Source organism: Lissotriton helveticus, chromosome 7, assembly GCF_964261635.1.
Source record: "Lissotriton helveticus chromosome 7, aLisHel1.1, whole genome shotgun sequence".
Classification (NCBI taxonomy): Eukaryota; Metazoa; Chordata; class Amphibia; order Caudata; family Salamandridae; genus Lissotriton; species Lissotriton helveticus.
In genome coordinates this window covers 1,110,899,866-1,110,924,131 of record NC_136068.1, presented here as the reverse complement: position 1 = coordinate 1,110,924,131, position 24,266 = coordinate 1,110,899,866, and positions in this window count along the sequence as shown.

Here is a 24,266-nt window from a genome sequence, read left to right as displayed (position 1 = left end):
CCTCATGACAATTTCATGTGTGGACAATCCAGTTTTTCTGTCAAGAATACTTCTTAGATTCATCAGGACTAATGGAAATGTATCTGGCCATTTCATTGCAGTGGACGCACACACTTTTGCAAGTCTTGATTTAATTGTGCCATTCACCCGTTCAACCATGCCTGATGCTTCTGGTCGATAGTCACAGTGTAGTTTTTGTTCAATTTGCAATTCAGCACAAATTATTCACATTATTCCATTATTAAAATGAGTCCCTCTATCTGATTATAAAGAGACTGGAAATCCAAATCTTGGGATGATCCCTCTAAGTAGCAATTTAGCAACAGTTAGGCAATCATTGCGTCTTGTTGGGTAATCCTCCACCCAACGTGAAAACAAACAGATAATTACCAGTACATATTTTAGCCTATTACATGGTGGTAGTTCTATGAAATAAGCTTGCAATCATGTAAATGGACCAGCTGCTTTTCCAATTCATCCCCAACTAAGAACCGTCTTTCTCCCTGGCTTTTGCTGCTGACTAGTCACACACCTCTGGCAAAGACTCTCTGCAATGATTCTAAATTTAGGGTTAAACCATGACTGTTTGAACAACCTAATCATTGCATCTCTACATATGTGTGTAGGACCATGATAAATCCTCGCTATCTTGGACAACAAACTATCTGGCATTATTGGTTTTCCATCAGTGTAGATCCACACTTTGTCTTGAGACAGTTTTCTTTTTCCTCAACACTCACTTCTTCTTGTAACTGCCTATTTTCTTCCCAAGTTTCAACAGGTGAGGACATTCGATTGCACACTTTTTCACCAGATTTCTGTATCTTTTTGTTGATTGAAATTGAATTTAGCGCACAATAGAGCACAACTTCATTAGCATACCTATTTCTGATGGTGATGTATCACTGCCAGATGGATGTGTGTGCTGTACATTTCACAACCCCAATTTCTTTAGGCAATTGTAGTGTCAACAACAGGTCTCTTAGATGTTCTCCATTTCGAATTGGTGAGCCTGATGAGATCAAGAAATTACGTTTTGACCACAATTGTCCAAAATCATGGACCACCCTAAAATCATACTAACTATCAGTAAATAAGGTTATCCTCAAATTCTTCCCAAAGCAACACGCTCTTGTCAATGCCACTAATTCCAATATTTTTGTAGATTGTACTCCCTTTAGGCATGAAGCTCCAATTACATTAGCCACTGTACAAACTGCATAGGAAGCTCACAAAGTACCCATTTCATCTCTTAAGCAAGATCGATCCACAAACATCACACAATCTGATTCAGGTGATGGAGTATCTTTTATCTCAGGTCTTGGCTTTGTACACAACTAATTACATCCAGATAATCATGTTCCGCTTCATCCATCACCACTTCGCAATTCAGATTTGGTAACAAGGTAGCTGTATTCAAATTCGTCCACGTTGTCACAGTCATATTCTCAGCTCCCAGTATCACTCGTTCATATTTTGTCAACCGACTACTCATAATATGCTGCGTTTGAGTTTGTGTCAACAAAATCTCAACGTAATGTGGACATACACCCTCAATGGATGTCCATCACAATCGCTTCACTCTGTTCCAAGCTCACACAGGTAGCAGCAACTGCTTTTAAACAAACTGGTAAAGCTGTAGCCACAGAATCAAGTGTGGCAGAAAAATATGCCACTGGATGTTGTGCTGTTCCATGAATTTGCGTTAGAATTGAAAGTACACAACCGTTTAGTTCACAACAGAACAATGAAAAGTCCTTGTTGAAATCTGCCATTCCCATTGCTGGTGCTCGATAAAGGCTGTCCCGCAACTCAATGAATGCCTTCATACACTCCTCATTCAATTGAATTGGATCTGATACATCTTTGTAAGTAAATCTTTGCATTGCTTTGCTGTCAATTACAACCCATTGGTCCACTGTCTGCAGTATCCAATCATAACCAAAAACATCAGAATCTCTTTCTCGGGCAGTTTCATTTGCAAGATTGAATTTATTGGATACTGTGACAATGTCCGGACTCCTTTTTTAATTTTGTGCCCCAAGTTAAGAACTTCTTCTGGCAAAATTCTAATTTCGCTGGTGATAACTTATGCCAGCAAAACACACAAGATGATGGATGGAATTTTGCACAATGGCAAACATTCACCCCCGGTCACAGATCTGGGTTTAATCCATCGTTATTTTGCTCACCAAGCCACCCCATTTCAGACATTGCCATATGCAAATCAGTCTTGACCCGGTGCCTCATGGGAACAGTCCGGCCTGAACTGCCAAGCCATGTCTTCCCTGGACCGGAATCAAGCATCCTAGGACCGGTTTCTGGCTATCAGCCGTCTTCAGCCAGGATAGCTTAACTCCAGTGGCCTACTGAGCAAGGGACCCACGTCTGGGCATACCCTTCCCACATAGGGTGAACAGCAAAACACACAAATTGATGGACGGAATGTTGCACAATGGCAAAACATTCACCCCCAGTCACAGATCTGGGTTTAATCTTTTGTTATTTTGCTCTGCAAGCCACCCCAGTTCAGACATGGCAATATGCAAATCAGTCTTGACCCTGCGTCTCATGGGAACAGTCTAGCCCGAACTCCCAAGCCATGTCTTCCCTGACCGGAATCAAGCTCCTAGGACCGGTTTCTGGCTATCAGCCGTCTTCAGCCAGGATAGCTTGACTCCAGTGGCCTAGTGAGCAAGGGACCCACGTCTGGGCATACCCTTCCCACATAGGGTGAACAGCAAAACACACAAGATGATGGACCGAATGTTGCTCAATGGCAAAACATTCACCCCCAGCCACAGATCTGGGTTTAATCCATTGTTATTTTGCTCACCAAGCCACCCCAGTTTAGACATGGCCATATGCAAATCAGTCTTGACCTTGTGCCTCATGGGAACAGTCCAGCCCGAACTGCCAAGCCATGTCTTCCCTGGACCGGAATCAAGCATCCTAGGACCGGTTTCTGGCTATCAGCCGTCTTCAACTTATGCCAACCTACTGCCAAATGATTCAGTAGAGCAATAGTATCTGGCACACAAGTCTTTCTCGTCTTTGATGCGACAAGCAGGTCATCAATATACTGCATCAAGACTGAGTCATTGGATGTTACCAGTGACTCTAAGTACCTCTTCAAAATCTGATTGAAGATTGAGGGACTTTCGGTAGACCCTTGCAAAACTCTGCACCATGCCAAAACACGGTCTCCGAACCAGAACGCAAACAGATATTGACTATCCGTATGAATGGTATCGAGGAAAACCCTTGACACAAATCAATCACTGTGAACAATTCTGCATCACATTTAATATGATGAAGAATCACTGCTGGATTTGGCACTATTGGACAACAAGGTATTACTATCTGATTGATCTTCCTCATATCTTGATCAATGCTAGATTTTTTGGTTTCTTTATTCCCATTATAGGCAAATTACAAGGACTGCTTAATATCTCTTTTAGAATACCTTGTTCAATCATCATTTCATTGACAGGCATTACTTCTGTAATTGTCTCAGGACTCATTTTGTAAGGAGCAGTTTTTGGAAATTATGCACCTTGTTTGACTGAAATATGAATAGAATCAACTCCTTTCATTAATCCAATGTCTTTCCCGGAAAAATCCCACACATCAACCAACACAGTGTCTCTTAATTTAACAGGCAAATCCTGTGCTGTAAATAAAGGATACAAATCATTCACTTCTGTCCCTTGTCTTGCTATTTTAAAGACAACGTCCTCATCCTTGGTATGAAATGCTATTCCATGTGGTGTACAATAGACGGTGCAATTCATTTTACACACAAGTCTCTGCCCAAAAGGTTAACTTGACTTGTGTCACACACCACAAAACAATGCAGTTCTCGAAAATCTCCAATCTGTATCTTCATTAGTTTTGTCACTAGAGTTTTGATCAATTGATTTGAAGTGCCTACAACTTGGATAGTATCTGCCGAGAGGGGTGGGTTAGGAAGTTTCGTTGTTCTCACAGTGGAACGGGTAGCATCAGTGTCTACAAGGAATGTAATTACGTTACCTTCTACTTTACCATCCATAAAAGGACCACCCTGAACTACCTCTAGAGATGCACCAAGCACACACTCCTCCTCCCCCTCAGACACCAACATTGAGATGTATCTGAATCACTCCCTTGGCACTGAAACAAATATTGTGAAGCTACTTGTACATTTGGATTTACTGATTCATCTGTAAATTCACACTGTATCTCTGTATTTGACCATTCACATTTTGATTTGGCATAGGAGCTTGAGGTATTTGTGAACCTTGTCCTCTCCTATCTAGTACTTGAGAACTCTGATTTTGCATTTGATTCACTTGATTCAAATCATTTACACCTCTATCAACTGTATTTGCCCACAGACTCCTACACCCATTTCTTCAATGTCCCAACTTACTGCAAGCATGACACGACTATTTATTTTTCAAATCCTCTTTGTTATCTCTACCTTTTCCACCACCCTTCGTAGCAGTAGTAGTAGAATTCTGAGCATCTTGAGCATTCTGACCTTTTCCCTGAAAACCTGTCTGGGGAAAATCTACAAAACCACCTTTCTGTGCTGCTTTCATCTAAGCCCACATTGATTTCTCTTTCAACTTTTTGTGTCTCATTGCATTGTCATCACTACAATATTTTGCATAATGCTGAATCATAAAACTAATCTCTGGTCTCAGTCCAAACACAAACCTATATACAAAATGACCCATATCTTTGTCAGTGATATTCCCAATGCCCCATTACTGTTTAAACACTTAGAGAAGCCTTCCATAATATGCATACACTGTTTCTTGAGTAGTTATATCTATTTTGACCCAATCTGTCTCTTTTGGTGAAATCTTCCCCTTCAGATAAGTAATGACCTGATTATATTTTTTGTTCACTTCATTAGATGGTGCTGTGGATTTTGCATCTCTTGGATATTCTTCTTTTGGCCAATCTACAGCAAATTTACACTCAACCCACAAATTAGCTGGAACTATAATATCAAACAAACCATCTACTCCCTTCCATAAGACTTTTGAAACTTTCGCAAACCTCTCTACCTGTTTGTACCACTTCACTGGTTTTTCTCTCAATCTGGGAAATTCATTTTTAAATGACAACATATCCTGTCTTGGCCCTGAGACATGAACATACCACCTCCTGGTGCTTTTCTCATGGGATATATCATTTCAGTCACTTCTTTAGCTGTTTCTCTCACTGGAAACATTGGTAAAGCCCCTGTATTCACAATAGTTTCTTCCTTCTTTTTAGCCCATCAGCCTTCAACTCACCCCATCGTCACAATGTGCTAGTTAACTACTTCATTTGCAATTGCTTCCATAAAGCATTCAAACTCTCCAGATCTTTGTCACTGAAATCCAATCTATATGTTGTTTTAAAGCCTTCAACATTTATATATCCACACCATATGTCCGTGCAACTTCAGCCAACTTCTCATGTAGATTTCTTGCTCTCACCGTAATATTCTAACATAAGAATAAAAACTCTTCTTCTTAATATCTACTTAACCTCCCTGGACTAATTGTACCTAATATAATTTCTTCCAAATCCACTTTCAATGTAATCACATACATGATCTTGTCAACTTTATTAGCTGTCATTCCTCTAATCCACTCATCCAGTTCCTCTGGCGAAGGCCCTAATGAACCCCCTGATGTAGGTGTCACTCCCTTTGTATTCTACAACAATCTCCTTGGATCAATTTGTACACCACGTTTTGGAGTTTCCACTTACCTCTCTGAAATGTCAATCAATGACTCTGAATCACTGGAACCATTACTAATCCTGTCATTCGGTACGGGAATATAAGCCTTAGCTAGAACTGTAGGAACTGTTAGAGCATGCACTTGTGAAATATTCTGTCCATCACTATATAATGGAACTATGCGACCAATAGTCACAGTAACTAACAAAGCATCTGCATTCAAATTCAACTGATTAATTATTTTTGTTAAGTCCCCTTTTACCTGACTCACTACACTAGAATTCTCCCCTTGAGGTACTTCTATCTGCATCATTGGAGAACTTGCAGAAGGCATCTCTTGTTCTTCCTGATACGATGACGGTCTATTCAACAATAATTCATCCAATAACTCATCATCTACCTCATTTGGATCTGATTCTGGTTCTGAAATATTCTTCTTTTTCTCCTTACACTTTCCTCCCTCTTGATTCGCCACCAAAACAACTTGATACATTCCTTCACCATTTACCAACAAATCTCTTCTCCATTTCTTCATCTGTGCATCTCATTTTGCCTCTGAGTATCTACTCACAGTGTTCCTGTATCTATTCAAAGTGCTGTCTCCATCTCTTTTGTATGCCTCATGTTCCCATTCTCCGAGCACTTCATACTGCATAGGTCTAGGAATTGGTCTCAACTCATTCATCTGATATCTCAGATTCTCTCAAATCCTGGTATTAAAAGCACTGTATTCTGGAACTGCCAAATTACCATCTCTTTCTATATACTTCACCTAATTTTCCAACCTTGCACACATATAATAACCCCTTTCAAATGACATAAAAGAAGCTGGCATACCCTCTGGAGCTACAGGGATTCCCTCTCTAATGTGTATAGGTTCATCCTTTCTAAACAAAGTTTTCAACAATTTTAACAACTTACTTTTCGTCTTAATGGCAAAAAAAAACCTATTTGAGAACTCCTTCCATACTTCTAATAAATCTGATTTGTTCACACTGACTAATACCAGTGAAGCTCACACCAATCTACCATTCACAGCACAACACTCTCATGACGATTCACACTAGCTAACCAATGTCAGCGCAGCTCTCTGTGACGTCAGTTAACTCCTACGACTGACCCTTCCTTTCCAAAATTATTGACAACAACAGAAAAGAACTTTTTAGCCAAACAATATTAGAACACATAAGACGATTCAGCTTGTCTGCTCAACTGAAAGAAAGACAGATACAATTCACTCTAAGAATTCTTCACTACTAGTAAAACCTCGACCAGCGTGATTCTACTCTTAAACAAGTGAAAACTTTCGGGACTTCTCTAGATGCACTTTCCATGGGTACCCAAATAAATCTCCACTATACTAACTCCAAAGTTCCCTGTGCAATACCGACAATATGACCATTGCTCAGCACTGCATCAACAGCAGACAACGCAACTCTACTTAGTGTATGCCACACTAAGAACATCCTTGGGCTTATCCCGGGATTTTAGGACTACTTCGACCTGCTAACTCAAATCCTTTAAGGTCAACTGGTCTGACCAACAAAAGTACGTAAACAGTATTAATAACAGATAATTATTTCCGTCTTAATCAGTTCCCAGTATTATCAATCTAGATAAACCATCCTAGCTCTTCTACCAAAAACTGATGCAGCGGAAAAACATGGGGTAAACATATTCACCACACATAACCAATATAATTACTAACATATCTTTTCTCTTATAAACCTAAAATTTGACCCATACCTATAACTGGTCCTTCGACTGACCTTTTGAGAGTTGTCAGGGACTGACAACTGTTAAGACAGACTATTCCCCTTTATGAGGACCTACAATAAAGGGAATATCCTACAAACCAACTATACATTATAATGTACAAGTCAGATTAATACTGATCATCAATAATGACAGAGTCGGTTTTCTAGTTACTTAGCTTTATCTAATTCTTCGAAAGCATGCAAATGGTCATACAGTGAGACAATACCAAATCATAGGTCATCACACAAAGGAAGTAATTCACAACATTTTAGTTAAACATGCATAAGAGAGTGGATAAAAAAAATAAAAAATAAATGTAATCAACCAGAGAGAAAGGGTCAAAAAGGGACACTCTTATACCCCTCAAAAATATCAGTAATAAACAACAGAAGAGTGACCGCATCAATGAGGAAGAAAGGAACCGATCATGGAGTAGTTGTAGTCAATACCACCAAGATAGGTATGAACAAATAATACAGAATATAGGGAGGTTAGGTGAGCATGCAATGTGAAAGAAAAAAGAACCCTCAGGCACCAACATATAGTTGGTAGCCAGTTGTCTTCATTGGGTTCTTATTGGAAAGGAAAATATCCATAGTATAGTGAACAGGTGAAGTAAAAGGAGTGTGGACTACTCCCCAAAATGAAATATTTATTTAATAAGAGGGTAGTTCTAACTCCATTAAAACCAGTGAAATAGCGGACTTATACGTGGTTATGTTAATTTGAACCTTAAAGTCCTATCAAAAAAAGTGAAAGTAAAGGTCAACATGTTTCTGCCAGTGAGCTAATAATCAGCTCGGCATTCGTCAGGACCAATAAAACACCGTCCTCACTCCAAAGATGACACGCGCTAAGGTGTCGATACCATGTGGGGTGGGCGGGAGCGTTTATACAACCTTTATTGTGTAAGTTGCACTGATGTTGTCTCCTATTGTCTCTCCAATAAGTGAGAGGTAAATGGATCTGCAATATATAAGCACAATCGCATAAACAGATTGATAAGTGAATTCCCTTTAAGAGGAAGAACATGGAGGAGAAAAACCGTGTTATTTATTCACAGAAAAACATTGCTCTGCTTATTAACTCCCCAATCAGACCACAAGATTATTAGGATCTAATATACCAGACATTTTCTCGTATCGTGATTACATTGCAAGGAAAATTGTACTTTGCAAAACAGAGCGCTGCTCATAAATCGACAGAACTCCTGACCTTATGTTTTGTCAATACAGACTATGCTTAAAAATACCGCACTACATTTCGAGCGGATCATAATGCATGTGATGTGAATATATATCAAGGAAGTGCATAGTTCATTAAAATGAGAGCATCTTCAGAGGGAGCGATAGAGTAAACTGTGTCCGTGGTACTCACAGTCCGTGGCTATTCGGGGCGCCCCTTAGGCTAGTGGCAGGGGGAAACCTTCACGCCCAGCCAGTCTGCAGGAAAAACAGACAACAAAGATAAAGTCCGTTACTAATTGTTAATTACGGGGAAAAAGATTTGTTTTTAAAAGGCGACACCCGCCAGAGTAACCAGAGGCGTTTCTCCGTTCACTTACTTGATGCCGGGCGACTGCCCTCCTCGTCACCTACAAAATCCACATCCACAGCCCGAAACAACCAGGAACCGGTCTGGTCGTAAAGCTTAAATGAAAAACGTAGGCGACGTGACTAGCGATCATGTGACAGCGTCACTCCCGGTCACGTGGCCATCCCTTTGGACTACGTTTTTAAAGAAACAGTGTTGTTTATTTTAAATAAGGGTTTTATCGGGTAGGATTAAATGGATCAATGAGTAGTACGTGTATAACGTTATTGACAGGGAAAACTGTCCAGAATGGGCAAAATGAAATAGCAATATAGCAAAATTGTGTCATGGCCTGTATAGTTAGTATGAGCCAATTAGGTGTGGTTTCTCCATCATCGGGATTAAGAATATAAACAGGACAAGTCCCAAGGTTTTAACCATAAAAAAGATGAAGAATTCGAAACCCAAGTTTGGAGAGGTCACTACATGTCAACTTATATCCATCCCGATGATGGAGAAACCACACCTAATTGGCTCATACTAACTATACAGGCCATGACACAATTTTGCTATATTGCTATTTCATTTTGCCCATTCTGGACAGTTTTCCCTGTCAATAACGTTATACACGTACTACTCATTGATCCATTTAATCCTACCCGATAAAACCCTTATTTAAAATAAACAACACTGTTTCTTTAAAAACGTAGTCCAAAGGGATGGCCACGTGACCGGGAGTGACGCTGTCACATGATCGCTAGTCACGTCGCCTACGTTTTTCATTTAAGCTTTACGACCAGACCGGTTCCTGGTTGTTTCGGGCTGTGGATGTGGATTTTGTAGGTGACGAGGAGGGCAGTCGCCCGGCATCAAGTAAGTGAACGGAGAAACGCCTCCGGTTACTCTGGCGGGAGTCGCCTTTTAAAAACAAATCTTTTTCCCCGTAATTAACAATTAGTAACGGACTTTATCTTTGTTGTCCGTTTTTCCTGCAGACTGGCTGGGCGTGAAGGTTTCCCCCTGCCACTAGCCTAAGGGGCGCCCGAATAGCCACGGACTGTGAGTACCACGGACACAGTTTACTCTATCGCTCCCTCTGAAGATGCTCTCATTTTAATGAACTATGCACTTCCTTGATATATATTCACATGACATGCATTATGATCCGCTCGAAATGTAGTGCGGTATTTTTAAGCATAGTCTGTATTGACAAAACATAAGGTCAGGAGTTCTGTCGATTTATGAGCAGCGCTCTGTTTTGCAAAGTACAATTTTCCTTGCAATGTAATCACGATACGAGAAAATGTCTGGTATATTAGATCCTAATAATCTTGTGGTCTGATTGGGGAGTTAATAAGCAGAGCAATGTTTTTCTGTGAATAAATAACACGGTTTTTCTCCTCTATGTTCTTCCTCTTAAAGGGAATTCACTTATCAATCTGTTTATGCGATTGTGCTTATATATTGCAGATCCATTTACCTCTCACTTATTGGAGAGACAATAGGAGACAACATCAGTGCAACTTACACAATAAAGGTTGTATAAACGCTCCCGCCCACCCCACATGGTTTCGACACCTTAGCGCGTGTCATCTTTGGAGTGAGGACGGTGTTTTATTGGTCCTGACGAATGCCGAGCTGATTATTAGCTCACTGGCAGAAACATGTTGACCTTTACTTTCACTTTTTTTGATAGGACTTTAAGGTTCAAATTAACATAACCACGTATAAGTCCGCTATTTCACTGGTTTTAATGGAGTTAGAACTACCCTTTTATTAAATAAATATTTCATTTTGGGGAGTAGTCCACACTCCTTTTACTTCACCTGTTCACTATACTATGGATATTTTCCTTTCCAATAAGAACCCAATGAAGACAACTGGCTACCAACTATATGTTGGTGCCTGAGGGTTCTTTTTTCTTTCACATTGCATGCTCACCTAACCTCCCTATATTCTGTATTATTTGTTCATACCTATCTTGGTGGTATTGACTACAACTACTCCATGATCGGTTCCTTTCTTCCTCTATTGATGCGGTCACTCTTCTGTTGTTTATTACTAAGAGAGTGGATAGGAAGAGAGATAAAAGAGCCTTGTAACAAGATCAATGCAATTACAGATTAACATATGAACCTACGGAAACTATAGCACAGCGTGCTCATAGTCTGAAGAGCAAGCCCCTTATGGGGGGATAAGGGGAAGCTGGAGCAACCTCACAAGGGTATGAGGAGCAAAGTTAAACAGGCAGAATATGGCTACAGCCATAGAAGAGTTTAAGAACTCAGGTCTCAGCTCACATTGAAGTACTGGGTTTTTCAGAACCGGTACTGAACCGGTAACCCAGCGGTGCCAGGGACAACACCCTATGACTTCAGGTCCTTCCTGTTTCAGACTACAGAAACACAGAGTCTTCTAGGAGAAGTCGAAGATCGAATTTATTGGCTGCAACCAAGTAACAGGTATCCTAGAAGTACAACACAGTGTATATTCTCAGGAGACTGCTCAATCTTATAAAGCCAGCCTTCTCTTTTTATACAAAATATGATGCTTCGGGCAAACATTCCTAATTTTACAGTTGACCATTCACATATTTCCACTACAAAGAAAAAGCAGAGTCATGATGACAATCCCACATTGCAGTTTGTTCAGCCCACAATCAATTACCCGGCAAGGCCCAGTATTTTCATCAGATATCGACGGACCCCCAATAAAAACGGGCACCTCCTCCTCGTAAAGCAAGTCATAAAGTAGGAAACAGGGACAGGTGTGTGCGAGATTAGGCATGGTTTGTGTGTGATGAAAGGTTTATGGCACGTTGTGCCTTGATACTATCTCGTTTGGCCACTGGGAGAGGAACTGACCGAACAGGTTTGGCCTGGGGCAGTGGAGTCAGCTTGCCCAGGTCGCAGAGAAGTCAGGAAAGGTGTACGTGTCCTTCAGGACCGTGTTTGGCCTTTATCATTGACCTATGTGAGGGCAACTCACAAAATGGCTGCCGTACACAAAATGGAACCCGAGGGTTCAGAACAAAAACTACGATTTCAAGGTGAAATCGTCACTCGAATATGACGAAAATGCTTGTGCATAGTGTACTAACCATTCTCGGTCTTCTGATATCAAAATCGTCATGGTACATTGATGTTTATAACACGGGTCAGAATTTTCAGTACTGCAGACCCTCCTTTTGCCCTTACATAGGCAATAACCTATACTCACGCTAATCTGAGTCCAGGTCTATATTCCTAAAGTCATTGAGATGTTGCTGTAGCATCATCCTATTACTTAGCTCGTCCCTCGATACAGTTTTCCTTACACATGATGTAGCACAGAGGCCACATAGTGCAGGAGCACACTGTATACACAGACAGAACAGGAAAAGAATGGCTAAGATCATCCCAATGACCATCAGAATTTTCCATCCCCAGCCGGATACCCGTTCCCAGAACCATCCCATTAACGACCAATCTCCTTTATCCACATGAATAGATTCGGAAATCTTATGCAGTTTGGAGATGGCCTGGTACACTGTTGGAGCGTGATCCGGAATGAAAACACAGCAACTCGATTGGATCAATCTACATACCCCACCTCGGTCTGCAAGTATGACGTCTAACGCGACCCTGTTCTGAAGGGTCATAAGACGATCCGACTGGAGCTCAGCAGTCAAGTTACTAAGGGCACCAGCAGTTTCAACCACAGTGGATTCAACCACCCTTGTCAATTGCCTTATGTTCCTGCTGTTAACCATGGGTCCCCAGAACGGCAGAAAACCCCTCACGAAGTCTCCAAATTCTTGTTCTGCGGTGTCCTCTTCACTGAAGACACCTCTAACTATCCTTGGCTTATGGTAATCTGCCGCCGCTGTGTAGGTGGGAGGCAACAGGAACGAAACAAAGCATGTGCCCGAAAAGTCAGGGGGCAACCATGTATAGGCTCTATCATGGCAGATGAAATAGGTACCCTTAGCTGCTAAGAACGGAGGGGAAGTCTGAGACACAAAGATATATGTCTCAGTGCAGATACTCTTCCCTAACTGAGCTCTGGGATTCTTGCCAATACCTTGCAGACATAAGTGACCCTGATGGGGTACAATCCAAATCGGGGAAGATCTCTTAGCTTGCTGTTTCTCACTCAGAGTGACTCCATATCCGGTCACATTCCATCCTATATATACTAGTGTCTCTTCCCTCGGGATAGTCTCATAGGAGATATCTTCCTTAACCATGTCTACTATACCCTTAACTAGAGCACTATTCTTAGGGTTATCTTCCACAGAACGTAGGGGGTAGGTCTCATGTGCGTAGATGAACATTGTTCTGTATGCCCACACAGAACCATTGTGGCTAAAAGGCAGGACCAGATAGGGGATACCTTTATCCGTTGTGTGAGGCATAAGACCACACACCCAACAGTTAGTAGTGTTCATTACTAGTTGGTGTTGGTGCAAAAGCTGAACGAAAGAGTTATTAATAAACTCTAATCTCCTAGCGGATTCATGTTCAGGAAGAGGTTGAAAAGAATGTGAGGAAATAGTAGTAGGAGGAGGTATGGGTGATGAAGTGGGTGCAAATGTCACTCGAAAAGAGAATAAAACATATCCTATGAAAAACATAATTACACTGAACAATATGAAAATACATAATATCAAAGAACATTTCTTGGTCATCATTCTGCAAATTGTAGTCCTAAAGTTCATTTGTTTGGCAGGTCTCTCCATCTCGAGAAACTCCATCCTCTCTAAAATGCTGCTCGCGATGGTAGGGTGTTCTATGCTAAAGGATGCTTCTGTCAGCCCAGGGCAACTCCCTTAAACCAACCAGAACCGTCGACCTAACGTCTTCAGCTGCACCCCAAAGACTTTGGGCAACCGCGACCCTACAGCTGAACCCGGATGGTGGTTCGAAAAACAAAAATAAAAAGGTTTCTCAGATGAGAGAGCTGCACTTCCAAAAATAGCAAAGAAAAAGGAATATTTATTTGTCCATAGTTCTCGGCCTCAGATGATATCTTTTCTTTCCAGGTACTGTCTGGTCTTGAAAAAGGAGTTCAGGCTCTGTAGTGTCCAATCGAATTGACGGTGGCACAGCTTCTTGCAAGAGATTGTCACTTTCTTGTTCAGAGATTGTTCCTTTTATGCGTGCATCACTGAAAGGCAGAAATCGAGGCACGGTTTCAGTCTCTGAGTCAACGACACCCTCCTGGACCCACCGGTCGTACGGCAGAGGCAAAGGGATCCTCTTGCAGTGTACGCCGTGGATCCAGTTCTTCTTCCCTTCCACTCGAACGGCTGATCTTGTTGAGAGAAGAACTAGGTGAGGGCCGGTCCACCCGGGCTGGTCATTCTTTGTTCGCTGGAAATTCTTGACCAGCACCCAGGATCCAGGATCGATCAGATGTCCTGGAGCTTCAGAGACCTGAGGCAGAGTATCGTGAACTTGTTGGTGTAAAACACGCAATTTAGCCGTCAATTCATACAAATAGTCAAGCAGTACAGGGTGTTCGATCTGGCTGAATTTTTTCAGCCTTGGCACTCCCCATATGTTGGCCGGACGGCCGAACACTATTTCGTACGGACTAAGTCCCACTCGCGAGTGCACAGTCACTCTGGTTGATAGGAGTGCTAAAGGCAGAGCGTCAGGCCATTTAAGGCCAATTTTAGCTTTAACGTGCCATTGTAACATTCTACTAGTCCAGCTGATTGGGGGTGATTTGCAGCGTGGAATTTCTGGTGGATGCCTAGCCCTTCACATACTTTCTTCATCACTCGACCCTCAAATTCACTCCCATTGTCACTCCAGACCATTCTCGGCATTCCAAACCTAGGGAAGAACTCTTTGGCAAGGGCTTTAGCGGTGGACAAGGCAGTGTTGTCCTTTAAGGGATAGGCTTCTACCCATCTTGAAAAGGCACAAACAACAACGCGTATGTATTTCAAATTGTTGCACCTTTCCATGTGGATGAAATCTAGCTGCAAAACCTCGAACGGATACGTTGGAGGCGCAAAATGACCAGCTGGAGTTGGGGTTCCCCTACCAGGATTGTATTTCAGACACACCATGCAATTCTTGACCACATTTTCTGCACACTTAGGAATTCCAGCATTTTGCCATACTGGAGCCAACAGCTTACAAATCCTTTTAACACTGATGTGAGCCATTCCGTGAGCCATTGTAACAACTGCAGGCACATACGCATCGGGTAACAACCATCTCTGATGCTCTGACAATTCAACTCAACAACCATTTGCATCCAATGTACCCGTACTTTCTCTCTACACACTCAACTCTTTCTCTGTAGCTTCAGCTTGAATGGACTTTACACTTTCTATCGTGTCTTCACACATTCCCACGCCACCAATTCATCTTGCAGGGCCTGCAACATACATTCGACTCATCACATCCCTCGCTGTTTCTTTTGCGACTTCGTCAGCAAATGCATTTCCACGACCAACATCATCAGTCACCTTCTTGTGTGCACTGCATTTCACAATCGCGACATGCCACGGCAAAGTTAATGACTCCAGAAGCTCATTCACCAACTGACCATGCTGTATCTTGGCTCCATGCGAAGTCAGGAATCCACGTTCTTTCCACAATCGTCCAAAACTGTGAGCCACACCAAATGCATACTGGCTGTCGGTATATATGGTCACTTTCATTCCTTTCGACAACACACACGCTCGTGTAAGTGCAATCAATTCTGCTGCTTGAGCTGAGTTATGTGGGATACGTGCAGCTTCAACAATCGTATGCAAAGTCGTAACAGCATATGCCGCAGTCGTATCTCCATTCGGAAGCTTGAAGCATGAACCATCCACCCATAAGGTACCATCACACTTTGCAAGGGGAGTGTCACTAAGATCTATTCTCCCTTTCGTTTCTTCTTCTGTTCTGAGAAAACAATCATGCTGTTCAGAAGTATTTAACTCTGCTACAATCGGCAACAACCTAGCTGGGTTAAGCGTGTTGCATCTTTTTATGTGCACATGACTCGCTAACAGTGTCAACTCGTAACCTGACAACCGAGCACTAGTTAAGTGCTGAGTCTTCGTTCTGTTTAACAACGTGTCCACTGCATGTGGAACCATCACAACCAATGCATTATTCATGACTAAACCAGCAGACTGCCGAATAGAAACAGCTGCTGCTGCTGTGGCTCTTAAGCAACTCGGCAACGTTTTAGCTACCGGGTCCAAAGTTGACGAAAAATACGCACATGGACCCTGCCTGTTTCCAAACAACTGTGTCAACACTGACAATGCACAACCTTCTTTCTCATGAACATACAATGTAAAGGGCTTACTGTAGTCGGGGGTACCCAACACAGGAGCCGAACATAATGCATCACGCAATTCGGAAAAACTTTTCTGACACTCTTCAGACCATGGGAGGGGATTCGGTGTATCTTTACAAGTTAATGCCACCAAAGGTTTGGCCAACAAAGAAAAATTTGGTATCCATTGTATGCAATATGATGTAATACCCAAGAAAGCACGCACTTCTCTCTGTGTCCTAGGCACACTCAATTTCGCTATTGCCTGAATTCTTTCTGGGGTCAGTTTCCTTCCCTCCTTCGATAAGAGATGACCTAAGTAGGTCACTTCTTGTGGACAATATTGCAATTTCGAAAGAGACACTTTGTGATGTAAATCAGACAAATGACGCAACAATGACAATGTGGCTTCTTTACAGATTTTCTCAGTATCTGCAGCGACAAGCAAATCATCAACGTACTGAATAAGGGTAGCGCCATCAGGTAAAACAATTGTGTCAAGCTGTGCTTTTAAAGCTTGACTATATATTGATGGACTTTCACAGTAGCCCTGGGGAGCGCGTTTGAAGCGGAAGCTTCGACCTCCTAAACTGAAGCCGAAAATATCCCTACTCTCTTCGGCAATCGGGATGCTGAAGAACGCATTCTTCAAGTCAATCACCGAGAACCAAGTCGCGGAGGCTGGAATTATAGTCAATAGGGCAGTGATATCGGGAACAACTGGGAATTGTGGCACAACGATTTTGTTCACTTCTCTAAGATCAATTACAAATCTGTAAACAGGTGGCTGAGAAGGGTCAGTACGTTTCAAAACAGGCAGAACAGGACTATTGCAAACGTTGCCTCTTGTCTCTTCAATTACATCTTTTTCAATCAAATCATAAATGATCGCTAGTAACGCTTTTTCACCTTCACTAGAGATCTTGTATTGGGGAATACATGGCATTTTAACATTGGCTTTTAATGTCACAACATATGGCGGTATTTCCAAAAGACCCACATCATTAGGACCAGTAGCCCAAAGAACTTCAGGAAGAGACGACAACTCTGTCGGAAATTTATCCTTCGACAAATACATTGGGGAGACTTCTTTCTTACCTAGTGTAAGTTGCACTCCAGAAGGAGAACAATACAAAGTCGCATACAATCTTTTTAAAAGATCCAATCCTAACAAGTTTTCACCACAACCTGTGGTCAGAATAAGGGGTGCTTCTAATTCACAAGGTCCAACAGAAAGGGACATAGGACTAGAAATCGGGTTCCTAACCGGGGCGCCAGAAAAACCTACTGAAACATTCATTTTGCCAGACAAAGGTGCGCCAGGGAGTTTAGAGTGCATAATAGAACTCTTTGTAGCACCAGTATCCAACAGAAAAGGCTCTGACACACCTGATGTAATCACCTCAACATAAGGTCCACTCTGATCTACTGGAACTGAAACAACTCCCTCTCTTTGTCTATGGCTGTCCTAGCAATCATTACCTTCCATATTCTCATCTTCTGCATAGTAGTCATCAGCATAGTACTGAGGCGTCCTACCAGACGCATTATTTTGTTGATCAAAACTATTCATTGAGTTCTGAGGCGGAAATGAGCGCGTGTTCTGGGGGAAATTTCTACGTCCTCTACCTCTAGGCGCTTGTGGAGTACCTCGACCTCTTGTGCTAGAAACACCATTCATACGCTGTAATAAAGCAGGGCAACTACTTTTAAAATGGCCCTCTTCTTTACAATATGCACACTTTGCGCGTTTCTCTGGAACTGCTGAGGCTGCTGATAGTTACTCTGACCACCACGAGGCGGGTACGCCTGCTGTAAAAGAACCTTTGTCTTTAACTCTTTCGTTTTCTTGTCTGCTCTATCTTTCTCATCCTTATCTCTATTTTCGTAATACTGGGCAGTAGCCAATATCTGTGCTGAAGAGGAAACGGCCCACAAACTTTCTGAATCTTTTAATTTCTTACACAACTCGGGAAGCAAGTTATGCACGAATTTGTCAACGAACAACCGTTGACCACCTTCTGTACTCATATCTTGACCACTGTGGTCAACAAACGTTTCTTCAAACCTGGTGAAGAAATCAGACACAGTTTCATCTTTCTTCTGCTTACACGCAGACAACTTGTCCCAATTCACTCGCATCGCAGGCATTAAAGTCTTCATGTAATTATTGATCCTACCAGGGAGCTCTGCTACTAAAGGCTCAGGTTTAGCACCACCAACTTGTCAGTCATCTGCAGCACTAATATTAGCCCATGTGTCACCTAACTCCTGATCATGATCCGCATGACGAATCTTTCCCCATAAAGGCTGTGGAACAACATTTCCAAACAACATGTCTATGTCGGCTAAATTCATAATGCAAGAGCCTGCAGTCTGTGTCAATTCCTTGTAATACCCTGCAGGATTTTTACGGGGATCAGGCAATGTCTGTTTAAGGGCCAAAACTCTAGCGCGCTTCCAAGGAACATGTACCCAAACACTCTGAAAGTGCGCTGGAACAGCTGGGGGAACATTATTCAGACCAGCCACTACCGCTTCCTTCCATACTGGGGGAACCTCTCTCATGGGATATTGTCTTGCTCTCCTTTTAACGGACAAATCAGACTCGAAACACTGCTGGGAAATAGCTTCGCTCCTAAACGATAACAAGGTCGCGACCGCTTTCTCAACATCAGAACCCACAATCGTACCCTTCGCAAAATCGAACCGTACACGGCACAGCTCAGGCGGATTAGATTCCAAATCATTATCCTCCAATTCCTCACAAAGAAAAGCACACATTTTCTCAAAAACATATCTCTGCTTCGGTGCTTCCCATTGTCGGAAGACATCCATAACAGATTCTAACTCATATCTTGTCGGGTCGGTAACCCATTTACGCGCCATACGGTCAAACATTTCTCTTTCTCGAGAATCAGGCAGTTGACTACGCAACTGTTTACGCTCCGAATCAGGGGTCACGCCAGATGACCCAAAGAGAGGAAATATAAGACTGGCAACGGTGTCAGTCATCCTCTGTCGAACAGAAGGAGAAGTCGACAGGACGGGAGATAAAGCAGATTGAGAAAAGGTCAACGTAGGAACAGTAGCAGAGGTAGTAAGAACAGGTGGAGAGGTTACAGAAGGTGAAGGCGGAGCAGGTAGAGAAGTCAGTGGCCCTTGAGAAGGTTGGGCCAGAAGGGTAGGAGCCAACTGAAGGGGTGCTGGCGGTTGTGGAGGAGCAGGAGGCACAACAACCGGGGGTTGCACGACTAAAGGTTGCGGAGGTGCTGTAGCACTCTGCGCATAAGGGGGTGGCGAACTCAATAAATGCGACATTAGGGGGTCTTTTTCAATGTCTTTTGCTGTATCTTGCTGAAGAGGCGGCAAAACAGGGTAACATTTATCGATTACCATTTTACGTTGCCTGTGCAAATGCTCACTCATCTGTTCTTCTTCGTTATCTTTAAACTGCATAGCAGCTTGCATTATCAAAATACCCCTCTCTCTCTTATTTTTCTTCGCTAATTTAATTTCCTTCTGCTTGGCTTCCTTTCGCCATAGGCGGAAAGAGTCAAACATCGCCGGCCGGGCTTTCTTCTTGAAAAGTTTAACTTCTAGATTATCTAGGATTTCTGTGTCAAAGCTACCATACTGGGGCCATTTCAAAACACCATCCTTTCTGGTGTATTTGATCCATACTTCATTATATGTAATCGGGCCTACTCCATGTTTCACATATAATTCATAAGTTGGAGTTCCAATCGGAGGAACCGGACACGAGTCCTCCAATCGGGAATCCCTATTACAACCAAGACAAGTTTCCAAGTCTGCTAAGACGAGGCATCTTTGCTCTCTAGTCTAGCTTTAAACTTCAAGGGATTATCGATTACGACAGCCTCGTGAATACACAAGTCCCTCGGCTTTGGTACTTGCAAGTATAAAAATCAAAGATCCCAAGGGGATACCCAAACTAAGGACTGGGAGACGCTCCACTTATACTTAACTGAGGTATCGATGACTTCACCAGAAGACTCGTCTATCGTTTCGCTCTACCAATCATCAAGGGTCCAAAACAGGGCGAGAGTCAGGGCAGCAGTCCTTCGTAGCCATCGGGAAGCGGGGAACCTCGCAGCAAAGACTTTCGGACCACGTCGACATGCAGGGGTCGATGAAGTGGCGGCCTTCCTCCAGAATTTTAACACAAAGCTCCTCACGAACCTCTGGCTTGGACCGGTACCGCTGATATCGCCCGACGTTGGGCGCCAACTGAAGTACTGGGTTTTTCAGAACCGGTACTGAACCGGTAACCCAGCGGTGCCAGGGACAACACCCTATGACTTCAGGTCTTTCCTGTTTCAGACTACAGAAACACAGAGTCTTCTAGGTGAAGTCAAAGATCGAATTTATTGGCTGCAACCAAGTAACAGGTATCCTAGAAGTACAACACGGTGTATATTCTCAGGAGACTGCTCAATCTTACAAAGCCAGCCTTCTCTTTTTATACAAAATATTATGCTTCAGGCAAACATTCCTAATTTTACAGTTGACCATTCACATATTTCCACTACAAAGAAAAAGCAGAGTCATGATGACAATCCCACATTGCAGTTTGTTCAGCCCACAATCAATTACCCGGCAAGGCCCAGTATTTTCATCAGATATCGACGGACCCTAATAAAAACGGGCACCTCCTCCTCGTAAAGCAAGTCATAAAGTAGGAAACAGGGACAGGTGTGTGCGAGATTAGGCATGGTTTGTGTGTGATGAAAGGTTTATGGCACGTTGTGCCTTGATACTATCTCGTTTGGCCACTGGGAGAGGAACTGACCGAACAGGTTTGGCCTGGGGCAGTGGAGTCAGCTTGCCCAGGTCGCAGAGAAGTCAGGAAAGGTGTACATGTCCTTCAGGACCGTGTTTGGCCTTTATCATTGACCTATGTGAGGGCAACTCACAAAATGGCTGCCGTACACAAAATGGAACCCGAGGGTTCAGAACAAAAACTACGATTTCAAGGTGAAATCGTCACTCGAATATGACGAAAATGCTTGTGCATAGTGTACTAACCATTCTCGGTCTTCTGATATCAAAATCGTCATGGTACGTTGATGTTTATAACACGGGTCCAGAATTTTCAGGACTGCAACATGGAAATGCTCACCCTCGTCATGTCTGCTTAAAGTCACACAGCGCACAGTTTAGATTCTAACACTAACAATATTATTCTAAATGTTAAAGTCCATCCCTAACTTAGTAGCAAAGTCCAAGCAATTCACATTTTTCATTAGTTCAGGAGCACAGGGTGTTTAGTCACACCACTTCCGTCACACCTCATTCTCAAGAGTCCTTTGTTTAGAGCCATGGGTCATCCTCGTCCTCCAGCAGAGGAAATCCTTCCTAGGGCCCCGCACAGCTTTAAATGAATTGCAACATTTGCTAGGGCAGTTATCCACAAAACTAAAGATTTCCCCAGACAGTAGGAAGTTGCGCACAATACCCCAACCATGTAGCCATCGACAAGAAAACAACACAATAAACATAATGAAGGACAAATACATTTCTCTGCAGCAGTCTGTGGTTCTGAAATTCTGGACCCTACTGTTGTCCCGGTATCGAGGTCTGATACCCGTGTCCCGAAACATCAACGTACCATGACGAATTTGGTGTCGACTAACCGATAATGATTAGGACATCATTCCTATGCATTTGCGTCATGATCGAGACATGCTAACACCCCTGAATCGTAGTTTCCGTCCCGACCCCTCAGACTCCATTTTGTAAACGGTATCCATCTTGTGTCTTGCCCTCATGATAAGTCAATTAAAGGTCGAGCTTGATCTAAAAGGACACGTCCACCTTCCCTGACTCCCCCCTGACCTGTCCCAACTGACTCCCTTGCCTCCAGCCAAACCTGTTTGGGCAGCTCCTCGCCCAGTGGCCAAACACGATAGCATCAATGCACAACATACCACAAACCATTCACCGCGTACAGATCATGTTTTCTACACACATACACACCTGTCCACGCTCCCTGTTTATGGCCAGTTTTATGACTAGGAGGTGCCTTCTTTTATTGGGGCTTCACCGATATCTGATGGGAGTTCCAGGCCTGGCTAGGTAATCTATCACGACTTGGACATCTAAAATACGGGCTTGCCTACATGACTTTGCTCTTTTGTATTATTGTAGAAATATGTGTATAGCCATATCATAAACTCAAGAATTCTTGCTTGCAGCTAATATTTCTGTATATAAGGAGAAGGCTGGTTCTGTAAAAACGAACAGTCTCCTGAGAACACATGACCCGTGCTTGTCGTGCTTCTAGGACTTCTGTTACTTGGTAGCTGCCAATAAAATTCGATCTTTGACTGCGACTAGAAGACTCTGTGTTTCTGTGGTCCGGAACAGGGAGAACTCAGAGGTCTTCGGGTGTTATCCCCTGGCACCAAACGGGTTCCTAAAAACCTGTTACCTCAGTTGGCGCCCAACTCGGGGCGGTATCAAGCGGCGACGGTCCAAGCCAGATGTTCGTGAGGAGCTTTGTGTGAAAATTCCAGAGGACGGCCGGCCACTTCAGCGACCCCTGTATGTCGACGTGGTTCCGAAGGTCTTTGCTGCGAGGTTCCCCGCGTCCCGACGGCTACGAAGGACTGCTGCCCTGACTATCGCCTTGTTTTGGACCCAGTGATCCTTGGTAGAGCGAAACGATAGACGAGTCTTCTAGCGACGTCACCGATCTTCAAATACTTCAGTTAAGTATAAGTGGAGCGTCTCCCAGTCCTTAGTTTGTCCTTAGTTTTTGGTATCCTTGAGATACGCTTTGATTTGGTACTTGCAAGCCCCAAAGCCGAAGGACTTGTGTATTCACGAGAAATATCGTAACAGATAATCCTTTGAAGTTTAAAGCTAGACTAGTGAGCAAAGATGCCTGGTTTTAGCAGACTTGGAAACTTGTTTTGTCTTGGTTATAGTAAGGACTCCCGATTAGAGGATTCCTGTCCGGTTCCTCCGATTGGAACTCCAACATATGAGCTCTATGTAAAGCACGGCGTAGGTCCTATCACATATAATGAAGTGTGGATAAAATACACCCGCAAGGATGGTGTTTTAAAATGGCCCCAATATGGTAGTTTCGACTCAGAAATATTAGATAACCTAGAGGTCAAATTATTTAAGAGAAAAGCCCGGCCGGCGATGTTTGACTCTTTCCGCTAATAGCGCAAAGAAGCCAAACAGAAAGAAATAAAATTAGCAAAAAGGAATAAAAGAGGTATGTCAATGGTGCAAGCTGCCGTTGCATACAGGGATAACGAGGAAGAGCAAGAAAGCGAACAAATACTTAGGAGCAAGAAACTAGCAGTAGATAAATGCTACCCGATGTTACCAAATAAGGGTCAAGGTCAAGAGGAGAGATCCGAGAAAGATCCATTAATGTCCCACTTATTAAGCTCACCTCCACCGTATGCGTTAGACGCTACTACAACGCCAAAGCATTTTACTATACCGCGCCCCGGCTCACGTAATCCAGCTCTTGCACGAACGCCAGCTCCTCTTCAGCTGGTTTCTACTTCTCCGGCGCAGCCTTCTCAAAGGCCGCCATCTTGGCTACCTACTCCATCTACTTCTACGACTTTGCCTACAGCTCCAGCTATTGTATATGATACTACGTCTGCTACTACTTCACCTTCCTCTGCTATTGCCTCTACTTCTTCTTTGCCTCAGCCTGTTTTCTCCGATGCACTTGCTCCTCCGCAAGGTTCTCCTTCTATTAGACAAAGAGTGACAGGTACCGTCACTGGTCTGCTTTCACCTTTCTTCGGGTCGCCTAAAACGACCCCTAAAACAGAAGATAGGCAATTACGTAGTCAACTGCCTGATTACGAGGAAAGAAAAGTGTTGAATGAACTAGCACGCCGATGGATTACGGATACTGTTAGATATGATGTTCAGTCTGTTATGGAAGTTTTCCGTCAATGGAATGCACCCACTCAGA